This window comes from Lontra canadensis, unplaced genomic scaffold (genome assembly GCF_010015895.1).
Source record: "Lontra canadensis isolate GAN:19392208 unplaced genomic scaffold, GSC_riverotter_1.0 scaffold8, whole genome shotgun sequence".
In the NCBI taxonomy this organism is placed as follows: domain Eukaryota; kingdom Metazoa; phylum Chordata; class Mammalia; order Carnivora; family Mustelidae; genus Lontra; species Lontra canadensis.
In genome coordinates, this window is record NW_022631002.1 from 9748343 (window position 1) to 9767995 (window position 19653).

Below are 19653 nucleotides of genomic sequence, written 5' to 3' on the forward strand. Positions count from 1 at the left end.
AATAGAGAATTTGCATTGATGGTTAATTTATTTCAAAACCTTAAAAATATTGTGCCACTTCCTTATGGTCCCATAGTCTCTAATGAGAAATCTGTAGTCATTTCAGTTGTCGGCCTTTTTTAGGTAATGATTTTATTCTTTGTCTCTACTTGTTAACATTTTGGAGTTTCCTCAGGTATGTCTTTCACCAAATTTGGGAAGTTTTCAACCATTATTCTTTCAAAAAATTTCAGTACGGGGCGCCTGGGTGGCTCAGTGGGTTAAGCCGCTGCCTTCGGCTCGGGTCATGATCTCAGGGTCCTGGGATCGAGCCCCGCATCGGGCTCTCTGCTCTGCAGGGAGCCTGCTTCCTCCTCTCTCTCTGCCTGCCTCTCTGTCTGCTTGTGATCTCTCTCTGTCAAATAAATAAATAAAATCTTAAAAAAAAAAGTGTTTAAAAAAAATTTCAGTACTATACTCTTTCTCGTCTTTCTGCAACTCTGGTCAAATGAATATGAAAATTTTTGTCCTTATCACATAGGTCCCTGAGGCTCTGTTCCATCTTTATCTCCAAGTTCAGATGGGATAATTTCCATCAATCCACCTTCAAGTTCATGGACTCTTTTCTGTCGTCTTCATTCTGCCACTAAGTTCACACAGTAAGTTTTTATTTTGGTTGTGTTTTTCAGTTCTAAAATTATTTGATTCTTTATATTTTCTACTTCTTTGCTGAGAATTCCTGTATTCCTTGGACTCCAAAGTATTTAAAGGTATTTGCTCAAGTATTTTATACCAGCTTTTAAAAGGTCTTTTCTAGATAATCTTGACATTTGTATCACCACTGTATTGGGGTCTGGCAGTTAATTGTCTTTGCTCATTTGAGTTTATTTTTTCCCTCATCTCCATATGCTGTGTAATTTTGAATTGTATCCGAACCTTTTTAGTGTTATATTAAGAGACTCTGAGTATTTCTAAAGTCCTTGGAGAATGTGGATGTTTTATTATGTTTTTAGCCACTGACCTGTTTGTGGTCAAACCCCCAGTGCTGTGGGCTGTGATTCTAAGTTTCTCCAGTGTCCAAAGCTCTCCAGTGTTACGTGGATCTGTCCTGCATGTGTTCCACCTAGTGGCGGGTCTGGTCCTGGAAGGTGGTTTGTTCGTGGATGGATGTGTTTGCTGTGGTGAATGGGATCAGATCCAAGCATGCACTGTAACAGGGGTGAGCCCAGTGTTCATAAACACATTTATGGGTCTGTTTTCTGGAGTTCCCCCCCCCTTATGTTCTGTACAGTGGTTTTGGGTTCCCTGAGGGCACCTCCCTTTGGTCCTCTGAGTAGAAAAGGGGATTAGTGACTTCAGTCGGCTGTGTCTGGACCATGTGGGAGGACAGAGAGAGAAAAATGAAGTTCGCCCCCCACCCTCTTGGGATTGCATCTCCACCAAATTGACAGAGACATGGCTTTCCCCCAGTCTTGACTCCATGGGCTGCTGTGATTGCCCCCTTCCTCCGCCCTTACAAAACTGATGGGGGGTGGGTGTGAGAAAACAGAGAAATGAAGGAGGAAACAAAACGGCACATTCCTGTACTCTCTTTTGGAGTTACAAGTTGCGTGTTGAGGCCCTCGGGCTGGAAGGAGGTGGCTTCTCTTGAAGGTTCTTCTGTTCAGTCCTGACATTGACTGCTGGGTCTAGAGCGTTGAGTTCAAGCCAAGGTATGCTGGAGGAAGAAAACATGGAAAACGCAGCCCTGGTTCCGTGACATTTCAGAGTCGGATCTTCTTCCCCAGTCTGCGTGCCACTGTTTACTTTTCTGAGTCCTCAAATTGCTGCTTCTTGAATTCTGTCTGTGTTTCATAGCTATATGAAGTGGGAGAGATAGGGTGGGGAGGGTATTTCTTCCCCACTACCTGGAACCAGAACTCCTTAATAGTTAATTTAGGCACCATACATAACCTGGTATTATTACTACTCATCAATCCAAACAACAGCCCGATTTTGTCCTTGGGGAGCAGGAGGAAAGAGAGTACACCAGAAGACCTGTTGTACTTGGAAGCGTGAGACCTAAGTTCTAACCCCAGAGCTGTTGTGGGCCGGTCATGTAATCCTAGACAAGTGGCCATCTCTGGATCATTATGTTGACTATGAACGTTGTACTGTTCTCTTCCCAACTTGCGCCCCCAGCCAGGGTCATTGTGATGGTCAGATAAGAGAATGGAGGTGATCATACTTGGAAGTACAAAGTGGTAGCAGAGAGAATGGAGTTTCCTCCTGTGACCCACGGAAAGGGACGAGGGCAGTATTCTTGGACCAGGGCGGAAGCTGGCACCTCTGCAGAGATGGGGGGCCCCAGCAGTGGGTCTGTTCTATTGACCTGCCTCCCTAGGACACTGTCTTCCACTCATGTACTCTCTGTAACATCATTCCCAGGATTTGAATTTCTGTTCTCGCTCAGATTTCTGGGCAGCATAAACAGCACTGCTGGTGATCAAAATAGACCAGAATTCAGAGATGGGGGAGAGTATAATATAATGAGGGTGTGGTAATTGTATCCAAGTGGCATACTTCTGAGTGGATCAGCACTGATTAGTCTTAGATGATATACAAACCTCTAAGAGCTTAGGATTATTAAGAACATGACTAGCTTTCCTAATTTTCAATGTATATTATTGGGAATATCTCCAAAGTATCCTTTGAATTACTAATACTAAATGGAAATCAACCGTAATAAAAAATGATCAGGGAGTAACTATATCAAGTTTGGTATATACACTCATAGAATGTGATATTATGAACTCTTAATTAAAATCATCGACTCCCATTGAGTTTTTGAGAACACGGATCGACCTGTCAGTTCTTCTCCTAGGTCACACAGCCTTCCTTTTCCATCACCACAGAATGTAGTGTTTGATGGTGCTGACCTCGAAGAACTGTTAAAAAGCAATCTAGAAGAAAACAATTCTGTTTTCACAAAAAGTCTGCCACTAATTTTTCCCCACTCATATATGACATCAGTAAGGAAAATAAATTTGCCCCATGCCCATCGTGCAGCATTCCAAAGCTTGGACTTGACTGTGATCTTGGCTCTTTCTTTGACTGCTCTGCTATTTGTTTAACACTTAACTATGGATGAAAGTCTTACTTCGGAACATATTTCCTATCTTTGACACATTTTTCCTTTTTTCTCAGGAGTCCAGGCTAGGGAAATAGCCATAACTGAACATAGTCAATAATAATGATGATGATGATAATAATAATAGCCATAACTGAACATAGTCAATAATAACAACAACAACATTAATAATTAACAAACAGCCACTGCTCTTTGTATAGTAAACACTGCACTAAATGCCCTTTGGTAGGTATGGCTGGTATCAAGTGTGGACACAGTGTCATGGAGTAAACCGTTCCAATTGTTACGTAGAACGGAGAATGGCAACTCCTTCCCCAGTGCCATCACGCTGCGACCTCTTCTAGAAGCACATAGTTCAGCCGCACTTGGAACTCGTGGCAGAAGGCAGCATTTCATTTTCATTGCTGACTGAAGTTTTTAGTGAACATTAAAGATTAATGATGCCAGTGTCTTAAAGTCAATGAGAAGAAAAGGCCAGGACTCTGAAACATTTGTAAACAGTATAAGGCTTTGTACTGCGCAAATGGCCACAGACAGGGAAAGCTAATACCAACGCGGTAAAAACCAAGGGCTAACCTTTCATGGCGTGTCTGGTGCTGAGCTCCCAGCGTTTGATGGATGACTACCTCGTGCCAGGAGGTCACCGGGGATTGGCGGGGGCTTTCATGTGGTCGGGCAGCTGCGGGCAATCTGCGCGTACGGATTACCCAGCGGAGGGAAACGTCGATGTGTGCAGGCAGCACCACGTTCGGAGGGGGCAGTCAGAAAAGAGAGAAACGTCGAGAACCAGTGTACGTCCTGGGTGAAGTCTTTGTGGGATTTTCGACTTGATGGAATCAGCTCCTTGGCTTTTGATGTCTGCTCGAAGTGAGATCATTCTGTGTCTGGTCTGATACTTACGTGAGGGGTGTGAAGTTTCACTGTACATTATTCCTGTCATCGTCATAAGTCATCTGAGGTGGGCCCTTTTGCTGCCTTCTCCCTTGACGAAGAGGCTCGGAGAAGCCCAGTGGTTTGTCCAGGGCAGCAGAGCAGGTCGAGTGGCTGAGCTGGGACTTGAACTAAGTTCTGCCTGATTCCAAAGCTTGCATTGTCATGTAGCTGAAAGTGAGTCCTGGCTTCAGATGAATATAAAGCTTACTGCTTTCTCATATAGGACTATTGCCTTTTTTGAGGGGGTGGGGGAGGCCATTGGAGTAGGACAGGGTGTGTCTCTTGACTCTGAAATCCGAAAAGGGCCACATATTAACCTCTATTTCCCTTCTGCTTTTGGCTTAGTACCCCCAGTTGGATCAGAAATCCATTGAATGAGTTTCCCTTCATTGTTTTTGAGAAGGAAATGCCTGCTGAACTTTGACAGCAGTGTTCACGGTTGCCAGAGACCCTCAATTTATTATTCCTCTCTCAGGAGTCCTATGTAAGTTCCCTTTGAAAAGCGTCTCCTCATCAATATTAATAATCCCTTGATGCCGTGCTCATTTGTGTTGGTCAGCACGCCTTTGTGCGTATGAGCTAATTCCACCCTGAAATTTTTATGGGAAGCTGTCTACACATTAAGCACCATGTTGAGTGCAGGGAATATCAAAACAGTTGTCTCCCCTAACTTGATTTTCTGCAGTAGACCAAATACTGTCTCCATTTTACACGCAATTCTGTGCCTCTGCATAACGTGCTGTCCCCATCCTTCATGACCTCCATGTCCTCTCTTCTCCTCTGTCAAGGTGCTCAAGGTGACAGGCCCTGAAACACGACTTGCTCATTTTTTTTCTCCAAACTTTGGCTGATGTTCCATCTCGTCTTGATCTACTTTGCTGCCCCTTCTATATTTCCTCAAATCCAAGGTCCCATCTCCTCTCCACGATGGCACTTCCTCGCGAACCAGATGACCTTGTCCCGTTCTTCACCACATTGTCCGTGTTGCCGCCATCTTCTGTTTGGTACTTGGAGGATGGGGCTGTTGGATGCTAACACGCTTCTCCTCCCGTCTCTGCAGTTGGTTTCACGGCAGAGCTATGATAAGGGAAGGCAAAGACCCTTGATAGGTACTGTAAATAAATACATTAAAATTTTATTCAACATGTACAGTATTTGCTGGAAGGAACACTTGGAATAATGCAGAGACCTGTGCCAGATTTAACACCAAAATATGTATTGTTTAGCCAGAAAAATGTTGCTGCATGCATGAAAGAATTTTAAAACCTCAATTGCCAATATCTAAATATTGGGAGATGTGACACAGCAGACTGGACCTCTGGCTTCACTTGAAAAATCAGAAGTTCTGACAACACTGGGCTTATTTTTTGGGTCATGACCATCAGCTGAGGTTGAGAAGCGAGGGCCCCCGAGCCATGAGCCTCATACTCACCATTCTCCTGCAGCCCCCACTATGGCCTGTCCATCACCTCCTGGATATGGAGGTTGATGAACATGAGTTTGACATTCGCCGACTGGGCGTCCTGATGACTTCTTACACTGTTAAAATGAAGGTGAAGTATTTCTTGTTAACTCTGACTCTGTCTAAAGGGGAAGAAAAAGCCTGAAAGGGCTGTGTGTTTGAAGAAAAATGAGAGGGAGCAATATTATTATTACCGTCATTATTATTTTGGCAGAGTGCAAAATAGGACTGTGGGTTTCACAGACAAAGGGTATTTATGTAGAAACAGAAACAAAACAAACCAAGTCGCTGTCAGGGAACAAAGCTGTCTCACTCCGCTCTCTGCCAGCCGGCCCTGGAAGGCTCTTGTGGGGGAGCAGGAAAGGCCTGCGGGTGGGCCGGGCTCGGCTCCTGGCCTGGCCAGGTTACTGGGGTGTGACCTTGAGTCGGTTGTGTCTGATCGACTCTTCCTCTCCAGGAAACTGGAATGATGTCTGCAGAGGGGTGTGTAGAGACCCGCAGTGCAGTGTGTGAGGACACATTTGTGTCTGTTCTGGGCAGCCTTCTGCTACAACAGTGTGTCAGCTGTCTCTGCCTGGGGCTTAAGGAATGCTCACTGAATGGGTAAATGCCACCTACGAAGCACCTAGCACCAGACTTGGCTCGCAGAAGGCCATTAGCGAATGTTAACCTGTTCCTAAGGAATGAATCATGCTTGCCAAGAAAGGCAAAGACTGGTCTCTTTCTTCCTAGTACCTCAGTCTGCCTCATGGCCAACAAGGAATACTGATCGGTGTGATGAATAGAAAATGTCTAGGAATCGGTCATTTGGCAATCCTAAAGAGCGTGGCCGCAGCTACACCAGCCTGCCATTTTGGTTTGACTCCTTTTTTCTCCCTGGGATGAAAGGATTGGTCTGATGTGCCATGTGGTATAGGTCTACTTTATTTCCCTTTTTATGGTTCTGGGAGATGGTTAATGGAGGGTAGTTTCTTCTCAAGAATGTTTCTTTCCCTGGATGAAGGTCCTTCTCGTATTCCCAGCTGGCCTTCACCTCCCCCTACACCTTAGGGATAACTTCCCAGCAGGCAGTGGTGCTCTAGGTGACGCGGTAGCTGTCACAGGCATCTCTAGTGATGGAGGTCCCGAGTGGGCAGGTCAACCACAGAGTCACGGGGTTTATTATTAAATCCAAGCACCAGTCTTCTTTAGTGCTGGGGAGCTGGACTCGAGCAACATGTCCAGGCCACCCGTTGCCCTCTTGGCTTTTCTTGGGGTATCTTTTCTTACTTGACATTAATAAGTGGCCTTTGAAATAAAGGTTTCGTTACCATGTTAGTGAAAGGGAGAAGAGTGAGTTAAGGTCTGCCTCAGTGGTTCGTGCTTCTCACACTACGCATGTGTCAACTTCTGTAACGGTCTGATGCCTGTTATTAACCTTTCCAGTGCTCTCAAGTTCTTCGTGCACTTTTGACTTTGATCTTTGGAGTTTGAGGCCCAATGGAGGCCACTGGGATGAGGCCTATGGGGTGCCAGGCTTTGTGTTGGGAACGCTTGCAAATGATGACTTGATTCATGCAAGTTGCATAGTTCCTTGCTTATAATGGCTCCTGATAACTTCTCCAAAACAACTTTGGGTTCTCCTCTGTGCTTCAGTTGCTAGTCCGTTTTTTTTATCTCCCAGGAAAACATATTGCAGACTCTCAGGGACTGTGATGATGGGCTCGCTGGAACATTTAGTCTCTTAAAGATGAGTAGTTGTTCTTTTGTTTTATATAGTCCTTCTCAAGGTAGGTGGTAATGGTGGTGGTGGTGGTTTGTGCCGGTTCTGTGGTCAGGATATCTGTGAGGCATTAATTGACTATTTGCCATGAGTTTTGTACCATGCAAGGCTTCCTGGAGGCAGGGCAAAAATGGTGATGTGGGCACATCGTAGGTGGTCAATAAAAATGTGTTAAATTAAGTCTTTAGTTTCTGTTCTTTGATTGATAGACATTTTAAAATAATATGCTTTATAAAAGTTGTGACAACAATGTATGTTCCTCGTGGATCATCAGGCATATATAAGAATGTAATCACTTACTCAATCAACAGCTATGAGTTGAACACTTACTACTTTCCAACCTGTGTGCCGGGCACCAGGGATCTAACACTGAACAATAAACACAATCTCTTGTGGTGTTTATATCCTTCTGGGGAGAAACACAAAATAATCCTAAGTAAAAATTTTATCTTTTTGTCCCCTTGTCTTAGCCCAAGGGCCACCAAAGAAAAACAGAACAAAAACAAGTGGTCGAGATAGACCACGACGTCCCCCCCCACACCCTCAAGTAACTGCTGCTAGTACGTTGTTGCACTTCCATTTGGTGATCTGTCTTACATTTTGTGTGAGGGAACATATACCAACATCTGGATTCCATTTTGTTTCATTTTATTTCAATTAATGACCCATGTTAGGTTGTCGAACAAGGTAGATGTGCGAGCGCCAACCCGTGTCTTCATGCTTTCCGAGATTACAGGAGGCAGCGTTTCCAGTGAGGCACCTTTGGCCCTCTCAACTCCCCCTCATTCCTCGAGCCTGCTATCCCAGAAGAAAGCCTGGCCTGGGCCCAGCGCACCTGGGACAGGCAACCTGGGGCAGCAGGGCTGAGCCCGGCCGCGCAAACGTGCCCTCCCCCACTGTCCTGATCTCCAGATTGAGGGCCTGCCATGGCTGTTTTCAGCTGAAATAGCATGAAAAATGAGTTCTTGTGGTGTTTTCAATATAAATAGTGGAGATGCCACAGGAATTTGAGCACTCAAGGGATGTGCTTTCTTACAGGCTTCGTACGTCCTGAGAAGACCCTGGAGTCTCGCCTCAGCACGGGCGCTGCCGCCTCAGAGGAGGGAGCGGCTGGCAGTGTCCCCGGGCTGGGAGTGTCCCCCCAGGGGGAGGGCTCCGTCCAGTGCCGCCAGCCCAGAGTGCCGGGGCTGCCCAGGCTGAGACCGTGAGCTCTGGAACAGCAGGCAGGAGACGTTTTCTGTAAAGAGCCAGACAGTAACTACTTGACACATTATGGACTTTATGGTCGCTATCCTATCCTACTACTGAGCTCTGCTGTCCTAGCATGGAGGCAGCCAGAGAGGGTATGCAAGCGAATGGGCAGTTTACTTTGTGTTCCAGTAAACTTCACTTATTAAAAAAACTGGGCAACGTGCCAGATTGAGCCTGTGTGCCTGTTGGCTGTCACCTCCCCTGAGCCAAAGAGCCTGGGATCCCCCCAGGCTTCCTGCTGGGATGGTAGGTGCCTGTTCCAACTTTCGCATGGGTTCAGTGGCGTCAGTAAGAGCGCTCCCATGTGGTTCTTACGGGTCTCCGCAGAACAGAGTAAGAAGGGCTCCATCCAGATCCAGTCTTCCCTTTGCTGCGTCCCATCTCTCTCTTTCTGGGGGGCTCTGGCCTCTGGGTGCATTACTTCTTCCAGTTGCTAGAGCTTTGACTCATTCTCCTCTTCCGGATGCAAGTCTTCTCACTCCTACACATGGGAGTCTTACTAAGAGTAAAGGCCAGCCGGTCCCTACGCTTTTCCCTGATTTCTTTCCTGCAGGTTGTTATGCACTCACGTCTGTGTCTTCCCTTTCCCAGCCCTGGATACGTGCTTCTGAATGGCCCCATTCTTTGTTCCTGCTGAGCTGTTCAGTCATGAGACGCAGGATGTAAACCGTCCATTTCCATCCAACTCAAGGTACTGTCCCCACGCATCTTAATTAGCATCTTAAAGACCAAAGGCCCTTTGAGGTCGGTCTGTCCTGGTACCCCAGAGCCTGGCATTTGGCTTGGCATGAAACACATCCTCGACAATGTGTTTTATAACGAGAGGAAGGCATTTAAATCCTTTTTCTTATGCGACTTTCCAGTCCTCACTGCTTTTGTCTCGCTGCCTTGCATACAGTAGGCATCAAATTAACACACGGTGGTCAAGTTCTACCTCCATCTCATTTACTCAGTCTGTAGTAACGTTTCTTTGCTTACAGAACCTGGTTGCCAATTGAGATCTTTACCTTTCACTGTGATGCTGATGGAAGGGCTGGACTTCTGGTTCAGAAGGACGCTCTATCCTGCGATGGCAGGACTCTGGGGGGTGGGGTGCGTGGAGGGTATGGATGGTGGCAAGGAGTCCAGAGTTCCCTCTGGGTGGCCCATGAAGCCAGACGGGCTGACGGTCCCTCCCACCAGTGCAGTCTAAATTATTTACATTCCCCAGGCAGGACACCAGACTTCTACAATCAGACTTGACTGCTCTGTTTCCCCTCCGGCTGACCTGAGGGCTTTTATGGATTTCAGAAAAGGGCATCATGCTTGCAATCAGTGAGCCTTGTGTTTGAACCCCAGTTTTGTGGTTTTGTACGATTACTTTATCGTCTGGGATCTCAGTCTCCCCTTCTGTGATATGGGAGGAATAAAAATACCTGTGTTATATAGGTCTGTTGTTGAGGAAACAGCCCACCAGCCAAAAAAGCACACAAATAGAAGTGGGTTACCACACGTAAAGTGCAGTGGCTGGCATACACTAGGAGATCAATAAATGCAGCCATTTTTCCTTTTTCTTTGTCTTATTCACTAGGGTTTTGGATTCCTCCTAATCCTGCCCCTGGGGACATGCTTTGGGAGACACTGGCTTTATAGGAGAAGAAATAAAAGTTGGATGAGCCTTCAGTCCAGGGCTGGCAACCTTGGCACTGTCCACATTGGATCCAGTTCATTCTTTATTGTGGGGGCTGCCCTGTATGTTGCAGGATATTTGGCAGCTCCCCTGGCCTGACCCAGCTGATGGCTGTAGCATCTGCCCCCAACCCCCTGCCTCCACTGCTAACAACAAAATCTTGAGTAGACATTGTCAGGTGTTCCCTGAGGGTAGAGCTGTCCCCCTTTGAGAACTACTGGACTAATGAACCAAAGGTCCCTAGCCAGTATAGGGGACAGAGGAGCCTGGAAAGGGAGGGGCGCTCTTAGAAAGTGACCTCCTTGCTCCTTCTCAAGGGAGATGTTCTCTGTGGGATCCAAGTGCTAAAGGGAGCAGAGGGGCAGAGAGAAACAGGATCTTCAGACTCAGGTCTACACAGCCAACAGGTGCTATGTTTCTGGTCCTCCTGAGGGCAGTTACCACCTACCTAACCAGGAGCCTAGGAGCAGTGACTGGGCATTACTGCCCCTCCGGTACACCTCACTGGTGTCCTGCTTGTGCTTTTGTCCCCACCAATCCATTCTCCACACAGCAGCCTTAGTGATGATTGTAGGAGGCGGGTCTGATTATGTTTGTCCTTCAAAAGCTTCCAAGGGCTACCTGGCTAGAAATAAAATTCAAAATTCTGCTCAGGCCCTTGAGGCCTCGTGTGATCTCTGCTCCCTCTCCAGCTTTGCCTCCTTCATGCTCTGCCCTGGGTTTCCACAGCCAGATGATAGGGCTCCTTTCTCTCCCGTGATCCGCCAAGCTCCTTTCTGCCTCAGGGACTTTGCACTCACTGTCCCCTCTGTCTGGATTTTTTTTTTTTTTTCACACATGAGCCCTTCCTACACTCAGCTCTCAGCTTAAATGTCTGTTCTTCAGGAAGAATATTCTATCCCAAACTCCCTTATCCCCAGTAGGCATAGCTCCCTGTGTTTTTTTCTTTTATAGCACTTACGTGTTGGAATTATTTGGTTTGCCTAAGTTTCTCTTTCTTTCACAGGACAGACAAGTTCTGGGGCTTCATGAAGCTCCCAGTTTCATTGATTTCTGAAGCCTTCACACTTACCCCAGTGCCTATCACGAAATAGTTAAATGACCCATGTTTGCTGGATGAATGAATGAGTTTCACTCCCCTAATCTCACAGTGTTATCAAAATAACCTCCTGAAACTCAGAGAATTTGAGCAATTTAGCCATTTTTATGGTCAAAATTATAACCTCATCAAACATGTTTCAGCTTACCAGATTTATAAAAACATACATTAACTTGGTCTGGGGAGGTCTAGTTACTCTCTACCAGCATTAGGAGTGAGTAGAAGCACATCTGTTCTTTTTACATGTATATGTGTGTGTGTGTGTATGTGTGTGTGCGCATGCTCACGTTTTTGATTGTTTTTTCTTTTAATCCCTGAACAAGCTGTGAACTTCCACTGCAGTTATAAAACTAGAAACTAATAGTAACATGGATGCTGCTACTACTTGCAATAATACTACTGGATATGTGACTAGTGCTTTCCACTGAGAGGAATTCTGGGGTAGTGGCAGAAGACGACTTCCATTAGAATCTGCCCCCCTCCCCCAGAACCATTGGATCAGAAACTGGGATGAGGCCTGGGAATGTTCATTTGTAACCAGCCTCCCAAGAGATTGTGATGCTCCCACCCTCCAAAGCTTTAGGGTCCCTGCCCCATTGGGGAGGGTATACGCTTCGGGTTCATAGCTGAGTTTGTGGCCCCTCCAACCCCAGCCCCAAAGCTTGCTAGGTGTGTGATGAAGAAGAAGTTAGGCTGAGCTGCCTCTGGCCTCCCTGGAAAATCATAAGGACAAAATACAATTTTTTTCGGAGCACCCACTAAGTGTCAGGCACTTGGGTAAGCGCTTCTCATTGGTGATCTCAGTGCGCATTTCTATAAACTTCCAAAGGAGGGAATCATTTCGCTGCTCGTCACAGGGTTCTGCCATGAGGAATATTAAGCCCATTTTGTAGACTAAGAAACAGAGGCTTGTGGAATCACTTCTTCACGGGTGACGCAGACCCCTAGCTGCTAGCTCTTGGGGTCATGTCCGGCGTTTGGCGGCATGTGGAGGATTTTGCCTGCTGATCTTCTCAGGAGACCGCTGTGCCTCATTCCCCCCACCAGACCTTATTCAGTATTAATGTCCAGGATTCCATTCAAGGATAACACAGAGAAGAATCTAATCAGATTACAACAGGACGATCTCAGCTGTGAAACCGGTGCCAACTTTCCAACACGGCGGGCCGGAAATGAGTCTGGACTCCTTTGCCACCTCTAGAAACAAAGACACTTAGAGTGATCATGAAGTGAAGGGATCTTCATTGTGTGTCGGGGGGTGGGGGTCCAGCTCCACTGTATGGTAACCGTCTTGATATCCTTTACCCCCAACCCAGTTTTCTTTTGGCTAACACCAAGGTGGGAGCGTTTGCCACCAATGTAAATATCTTTTCCGTGCGCCCCCCCCCCCACCTTCCATGCAGGAAATAGCTGCTAGGGAGGGCGAAGGCAAAGGTCAGCTTGTGTCGCCTGAACTGCGCTCAAGTACCTCTCGCCTTCCTGGGCCAATTAGCTGAAAGGGTTTGCAGGTTTCCCCAAGGGGAGCTGATCCCAGTCACTAATGGAGATGCTGCAGGAAGCAGAGGCTGAAATGAATTGATGGAAGTGGGCAGCACTTTCCTTAAGTTACTGGCTTTGCTGGAAAAGTCTGTTCAGGAAATTTATGGGCATTATTTTATAAATGTTTCTTTGACCCTAGACTTCCTTGCACTCATTGTGAAAACACCCAACTGGTGAAATGGGGTGATTATCTGAGCAATACAGTGTAACATGATGCGTGGTCATAAATAAAACCCAAACACTTGCACAAAGGCATGGGCGGGTTTCCTTCGAACTTCAGAACTGCTGAAGACTCTATCCCCAGTCGTCACGGTGGTGTGGACGTGGGGACCATAACTAGAAGTGGTCATTGGCTGGTGACACAGAGGAAAGTTTACCAACTCACTTTGCTTTTCCAAAAGGCTGGATACTTTGCCCAGGGTCGCACAGTTGGGATTTGTGACTGGAGTCTTCTGGCCTCTAAAGCCATGTTCTTTGCATCTTATCATAGATTCACTGAACGGGAGCCCAGAGTTTCTTTCTCCCCTCCCCCCATTTAGGATTTCCTTTCTGCCTTGTTTCATCAATATAGTCTTCGCTTCAGAGAATCTGCTGTATGTTCCAAGCCTGTTTCCATGAAAGGTGATTTTGTATCTTAGATCTCAGAATGGTCAAGGGGAGTTAGTGGTTCCGAGGCCCAGAGACCGGATATTTCTACATGGTTTCCTGCTGCAAATAGACTGAGAGCAACTCAGTGTGGCCTTTGGCTTTTCCCTGTCATTTGGCTTAGTTTAGGGTTGCTTTCCTTGATGTAAGTTAACATACTTTGAAGTTTGAGGATTTCAGGCGCTAATTCTCAGCCGAAATTCTTAAGGGTAGGAAATGGGACAAGAGGATTAGAGGCAAGAAAACGCATTGATCTCTTTAGAACGCCAAGAAATGGCTATTTTCCTTCTAAATTGCCCTTTCGGCCTTTTTGGAAACTCCTTGTTACCCCTGCAGGCTCCCAGGAGCTCTAAGTGGTAAGCTGATTAGAACCGTCAGGTTTAAATGGCCCTAGGATAGCATGCATGTTCCGGAGGTTGCTGTATGATGGTTGGCCACCAGGTGGCGACCTCTCCAAGGGAACTGAGACCAAAATGCGGTTGGTAAGCAACGATTGTTCTCTAAATGTTTATTGGGCGGTTCCCACAGGCTTGGCCCTGTACTGAACCCCGGAAAGGTTTCACCTCTGCCTTCAGGGAGCTTACCCAATAACTGCCTTCAGAAGTCCCTTGAATTAGACTATTTCTCAGCCTCTCGGATCAAGTCAGTCTTTATGTTCCTTTTGTCCGAGTCCTTGAAAGGAAGAGTACCATGTAGGACAGACAGAAAAGAAATGTCCTTGAGTCCTGCCACATGCCAGGGACCGAGCCAGGTGCTTCACACACATAATTCTCGCGTGAACCTGCGAGGACAGTGGTGACTGCCACACTGGACCGAAAGGGAAGCCGGACGAACGTTTTAGTGTGTGGAACTCCCAATACCGCGGAGCTAGTAAGGAGTAGAGGTGGCATCTGTTGCCGTAGCCTTTCCACTCCTCATCCTGTCTCACCAAGGGAGACTCAGGGAACACATTATTCCCGAGAAGTGGTCCCCAAATAGAAATGGCCACAAAAGCCTTTTGATATTTTCATGGATGTCACATCCTTGGGAGGTAGTTGTGAAGGAAGACTGAGTTTTTAGAGGCAGGCCTCGACCCTGGAAGGGTGATGCCAAGGGAGCCAAGGGAGGTGATGCCAAAGGTGATGCCAGACTGTGTCCCACATACTTTCCTTTGAGCAAAGGGATCCTATGATACTCTTTTATGCTTCGGCAGTAGGTTGGCTCCAAGTGTAGCGTTTATGTATTTCATCCTTCCTCGTTCATTTTATCTATTTTGTAAAAGATTTTATTTTAGTTATTTATTTGAAAGTGAGAGAGAGAGCGTACTAAGCATGGGCAGGGGGGAGGGGCAGAAGGAAAGGAAGCAGAGAACCCAACTGGGGACTCGATCCCAGGACTCTGGGATCATGACCTGAGCTGAAGGCAGACATCTGATGACTGAGCCAGCCAGGCGCCCCAGTTTCATCTAACTTTATTCTGTTTTATGTGTCCATGTGCACATAATGTAGTCTGAAGCTAGTGGGATGTATATGGACGTGGATCTAGATCACATCCCTCCCCGACTGCAAGCTAACCGAGGGTGGGGTCCTGAATGCGTTTGATATTCCCACACGTCCATTTGGGCCTTTATATGCCAATGGTAATTCTTTGAATTGTTTCTTATGCAAATCTATTTCCCTTCCCCCTCCCCCTTTTCAAAAAATCTTATTGTGGTAAGAATACAAGTCATAAGTGTAGGATACATTGTTGTTGACTCCCGGTAAAGCTCTTACAGGAATACATGGGGAAAGATGGATGGCATTGATCCTGGCAGTGAGTTCATGGATAGGACACCAAGGGCACAGGCAACAAGGAACGAGAATAGACAAGGGGCTATTTGACAGTGGGGCTGCATCAGACTGAAAAGCTTCTTCCCAGAGAGGACACAGTCCAGAGAGTGAGAAGGCAACCTATGGAATGGGAGAAAACAATTGCAAAGCATATATCTGATCAGGGATTGTCTCCAGAATAAATCAACCATTTCTTGCCCTCAACGTCTGAAAATGCCACTGCGGGGAAATGGAATGGATCATCTGAGCCGGTGAAGCTGAGATGCCCCCAGAGCAGACCCTGGGGTGAGGACTCCTGGTCGAGGCAAGGCTCTCAGGGAGGTCATGAAGAGCAGGACAGGGCAGAGGATGGTGCCAGAGAAGACCGCAAGTTCCAGCAGAGTCCCACAGAGGGGAGCATCAGCCTGATCGCATCAGCGAACCTGGAAAGTAGCTGAGTCTGAGAGACGGGGGCAAGGGAGGTGCGGATTTCCTACCGCTGCACCTGTCAGCTGTAAACGTGTTAAAAGCCATCCGCGGGAGGATGGGAGGTGGGCATAAATTCCGGGGAACCTGTGGCTCCCCGTGTCTGTGAGCAAAGTCAGCTCCACTGGAAGCTACAGTCAGCCTCTTAGGATCTCCTGTGGTTGGCGGTGTCCTAAGTACACAGAAGTCAGGGTGCACACCTGAAGCCCAAAGACACGAGGAGGGCTGTCAGCACTGTGATCTGTGCTGGTAGGCTCTTAGCACCGAGGTGTTTCTGTGGATGGTCTCCCATTGTCACAGAGGCCCGTGATTTTGCTGTAGTGTCACACAGCTGGACTCCAGCCACTAGCGTGGTGAGTTGGCGAGGCACTAGCTCACTCCTGAAACTGATGAATGCGAACCCCTTCTTTCCTGACCTGCAGTCAGTTTAAGAGTCAAACTCCATTGCTGACATGAACACCCTTTCTCCCTCTCCATCTGTCTCTGGATGGCAAGAGGAGCCATCTGTCAGCGGCCCTGCTAGGATCAGAGTCCTCTGATTAGCCGCCAGACCACGCCCGCCACGGGGAGAGAACCACCATGCCCCAGAGGCGTAGGGGGGGATGGTGACATTAATGACAAACATTAATGACAAACACCCCCCAAAGCTCATAGGTAAGAAGCAGGTGGGGCTCTCTGGCCCACTCTGTGCCAAGGCAGACCCCGTCACGGGCTGGTGCGTGGGCCGGGGACTTGGATCTCAGATGCTGCAGTTGGATGTCAGCTTTCCGGGTCACCCGTAGCCTCTAGGATTTGCAGCTTCAGATCTCCATCTTTCCATCATTCCTACAGGGGCTTCCAGACTTGGCCATAGCTGAGGTTGGGCAGCAGGTGTCTGGGGGCCAGACCAGAATCCTGCTGAAAACCATGAGCCACCGCCGTTCAGAAAATCCTAGGTAATGCAGTGCTGGGCTGCGTTGGGGGAGGCTGCAAATTACATTTGAGGAAATCAGTGAAACGTCCTAAGGCAGCTGCTGCCCATCATGCTGGGATGCCCCAGCATCCGGGAGGAGCTGTTCTTCTAATGTCCTGGGCCGCTCTGCATTCTCAAGGTCACCGCGATGGGAAACACTCACAGGCCGTAGGACACCAGAAAGGTGCTGATGTCCTCGGGACAAGCACTTTAGAGGCGATAATTAGAACTCCCTGTTCTTGTTTTGACATCCCCAGATGAAGGCTTGCATTCAGCCTGAATTGCTTAAAGCTGAAGCAGCCTCCCGCTGCCTGATGAAAGCTCCTTCCAGGTGTGGACAGTCCAGGGAGCATGGTGGGCGGGAGGATCGAGGGCTGCGTTTCCTGGCCTGTTTTCCTTGACTGACTGACGGCAGTTTGCACTCGGCTGTCTTGAAAACAAGTGCTGATTGCCTGCGCTTGATCAGCCGATGTTGCAGTAACAGGAGGCGGCCCTAGGCTTCGTCGAGTGATTAGAGAGTCAAGTGCGGCTTGTGGACTTGGGGCCCTGACCCTGCTCTTTCCCAGTTTGGGAAGGGGATGCATTCAAGAATCCAGCACAGTTTGGGATTTTGGAGTCTTTTAAGGTGGCGGTACTAAAACGCGGAGAGTATTGAAGGATTTGAGGCTCTTTGGGACCAGTCACAGGGGCAAACTCCTACACTTGCAGGAGAATTGAAGGGTGGGGCCGGAGCACTGAGGACCCTTGCTGTAAGCATCCCGGAATGGCTCCTGTGGAGAAGTGATGCTGGGGCCCAGGGATGTTGAGAACTGGAGGTAACTGGTTGCAGAGAAGGTGGGCAGGTCTAACAGGAGACGGACATGACCAAGGCAGTGAGCCTGGCCCCAGCCTGAGATGTTTGGGGAGTGGAGAGGAGCCCAGTGTGGCTAGAGGGTAATGCTTAGGGGGGCACGTGGGGAGCTATTGCTGGGAAGTCAGGAAGGGATGACCTTGCTGCTCACAGAAAGGAATTTTATTTTCTCCCTGTGGTCCCAGGAAGCCACTGAAGAGTTTTAAGCAAGAGGATAACATACAGCCCTTCCCTCATCTTGGGTGGTATTGCCCTGGGATGGCAGAAGCCCCTCTCTGACCACGTCTTTGGAGTCTGCTTTGAGACTGGTGCCTTTCTGTGGCTACGGCTTACTGGCTTCTGACTCTTACCTGCTCCAGAGGAAGGGGCTTCCCTTGTAGCATCTCCTCCGTGAAGGAACAGCCCCCTTGCCCATGATAACTGCAGCCTTCCCGTTGTCGGCACATGCCAAGATGGCGCCTCTGGTCCATCAGGATGACTCTGTGCTCTAGGCTTGCCTGCTCCCCCAGACTCCAGAACTGTGTGTGTCCTAGGCTACCTTTTAGTTCTTGGAGTCTTATCCCAGGCTGGGTATCCTTCCAGCAGGAATATGGAACCATTCCTCAGTGGAAAATCTGTGACTCCTAGTCTTCCTACTCATGTAGTAGTTCATACAAGGACAGTTAAGCATTTACATGAATTATTTCACTTAGTTCTCACGCTGACCCCATCTGTTATCCTCCTTTTCCAAGTGAACTCAGGCTGGGAAAATGTGAGTAGATCACTCCAGGGCAAGGGGCCACTTCATGGCAGAGCAGAATTCAAACCCACGTTCAGATCCTAAGCTCTTGGCCACTCTGTTGTATCATCTCATCTAGAGATCGATGCCGAGGCTCGGGCTTTCTTACTTCCTGCACAAACATTTAGCATCCCCCAGGGCCATGCCTCGCTCCACACCAGTCAAATCCTCTACCCTTCATATTCCAGATCTCTGGGTTCTCAGCACCGTCGTGAGAACATGTTGAACACCTCCTTGCCGTCTGGGGTCACAGCCCTCCTTCCCTTTCAAAAAAGTAGCAGTTTGAGTCTTAGAAACAAATGGGACCCTCTGGTTTAGGACGATTTGTTCACTTTCAAGGTGACAATCTGTCAGGGTCAAGAGTAAGAGGAAAAGGGAAAATCAGAGGAATTAGCAAATTGATGTCTTAGGTCCACCTGGAGGTGAGCCATAATTTGTGAATTAAGTTTACATCACTTAAATCACTTTACAGAAAAGCAGCTCAATCTTAGAAATTACCAGATGATGGACTGATAAGGAAAGCCACGCCATCTGCCGACAGCCAAGCCTCAGTACTTGTAGGATCACTGTTAACCGCATTTATGATAATATGAGAGGAAACAGATCATTTTGGTTTCTTCGCCATTCAAGCTCTAATTTATATTTTAAACCAAATGTGGGCCCCCTTTTTTTCTGCCTGGAGTCTCCTTATATGTCCCTGGACCTTCCCGTTTATATTTACTTCCAGGAACACTTGCCGATCTGAGCTGTTTATGTCTCTTGGGATGTTGGACTTACATCATGGTGTATGATGTCCCATCCGATGGAGAAGGCTTGTTAGGCCCCTTTTGCAACTGACGGAAGAGGAAGTATTAGCAAATGTGTAACAGAGATGCTGAAAGAAGGAGTTAGCCTGAATGCTAATTTCACTGGAGATAGACAGCAAACCCATCATTTCCATAGTCTTTGTAAACAGGGAAGGGAATCCATGCAGTTCCTCATACTGTCTGCATCTGTAGAGGGTGGGCAGGGCAGAGAGGGCTTAGGTCCTGGGCAGAATCATGGGATGCTTCCTTCTGAGCTGGCCAGGGGGGGAAGTACACTGCCCTGGGAGCTGGATTCTCATCCTAATGCCTCTTTTTTCTGGCAGTGTGACTTTGGCCATTCTCCCATCCCCCTCAGCCTTGGTAACATGAGGAGAATAGTCTCTTGAGTTGGGATGATGTGCCAGATACTGCCTTTTGTACCTGGGCATGATGATAAGATTGAATTCAAGGACCACATTGTCCAGTAGAAGGACTGCTGTGTATCCCAGATCAGTGAGCAAGAATCACAAGTAAAGAGGTGATTTC

The 19653-nt window shown here is 47.7% G+C and overlaps 1 long non-coding RNA gene across 1 annotated transcript in view; it reads left to right on the forward strand.

Moving 5' to 3' along the window:
• The window catches only part of LOC116865961, a 107263-nt gene that overhangs the window by 10472 nt on the left and 77138 nt on the right, over nt 1-19653 (forward strand). The window contains exon 2 of the long non-coding RNA XR_004382282.1: nt 521-638. This is a non-coding gene — a long non-coding RNA (uncharacterized LOC116865961). The remainder of the gene's footprint in view (nt 1-520; nt 639-19653) is intronic.